The sequence below is a fragment of the Phaseolus vulgaris genome, chromosome 11 (genome assembly GCF_000499845.2).
Source record: "Phaseolus vulgaris cultivar G19833 chromosome 11, P. vulgaris v2.0, whole genome shotgun sequence".
Classification (NCBI taxonomy): domain Eukaryota; kingdom Viridiplantae; phylum Streptophyta; class Magnoliopsida; order Fabales; family Fabaceae; genus Phaseolus; species Phaseolus vulgaris.
The window spans coordinates 43,274,772-43,276,245 of record NC_023749.2 but is presented as its reverse complement, the minus strand read 5'-3'; positions in this window follow the sequence as shown (position 1 = coordinate 43,276,245).

Sequence of the window (1,474 nt, the reverse complement as noted above, 5' to 3'; positions counted from 1 at the left end):
CGCTTTAAGGCGCTTTAAATGCTTGGGTAGTTTAAATAGCGCTGAGAATGTTGGGGTCGGGGGTTCGAACTTTTGGAAAATTCACCAGAACTCTCTAGTTGCTTGCTCGTGCCTTGAGGTTACATACAAGGGACTGGGGAAAGATCTTTGCCTGAGGGAGAAAACATACACACAATACACAGTTCTTTTTACCACCTTCAGAGTGCCATACGCGGTGCTCAGAGACGGAGGTGCACAGTTTTGGTGTTTCTTGCTGGCTGACTTGAGCGTCGGAGTGCAAACGGCCGCTAGGGCGCCCCTTTGTCCTCTTTTTTGCAGGAATCCACAGGTAACCAGTGGGAAGGAGTCCCTAGCTGACGGTTGAGGTCGCGCACGAAGACGTCCTAGTCAACCGACGGAACATTTGGCGCCCACCGTGGGGCCGAAGAGGCTCCTTCGCCCCTCAGCTAGGGGGACAAACTCCCCTTAGACCTCGACTGGGGGGCTTGTTCCCGTATGCCAATACAGTCCCACATCGTTCAGGAATCGAGGCCAAGGGCAGTTTATATACTCCCTCCTCCCTTCACCCTTCGAGGCGCCTTTTAAGGACAAAACCGTGACGGAGCACCGACCTCCAAAGCGGACAATATCTCGAATGCGGTGATTGACCCTAGCGATGCTGTCCAACGACTTGAGGTTGGAACACTAAGAAAAGCCAAAAGGAGAGATTGTTGTCAAGGACCAAACACATGAGACACCATTCCATGAAGAGTTGAACACCATTTCAGGAGGATTTTCTGGAGGAGGAAGCTCTGCCTCCAAACGTAAACGATACGCCGAGCGATGATTTCCTTGGATACGAGGAGACCTGATCACCCTTTGAAGCTACTCTTTGCTTCACGAGTTCTGACCTGGAAGACGTGGTTCCGCACAAGGATGATCCAGTGGTGATATCTTCCGTCACTGTAGGAAGGAAGGTGCATATAGTCTTGATTGATCAAAGGGCTCGACTGACGTAATGTTTTGGGGAACATTCACCAGTTTGCAGTTGTACCCCAACATGTTGAGGCCATACGATGAGTGTTTTTTCGGCTTTGCGGGAAATCAGATAGGAGTACGAGGGTACAGTGAGTTGAGGACGGCCTTCCTGACGACATCGTGACTAGAACAATTACCATCGGGTACATCGTTGTTAACGCATCCTCTGCTTACAATTTGCTTTTGGGGAAACCTTCCCTGAACAGGTTGGATTCGGTAGCCTCAATGACTCATATAAAGATGAAGTTTCCTTCTCTTGAGGGAGGAGTGATTACCATAAAGTTTGACTAGAAGACGGCGAGAAAATGCTATGAGAGTAGCGTGAAGAATAAAAGAGGGACTTATGCAATCACTATTCAGGAAGGAGAGGCAGAATGGATTAAGAAGGAGGAAGTCGTCAATGACAGTCGACTTGGACCTGTTGGAGAGGTTCAGGAAAGGGAGACCCTGCAAATCC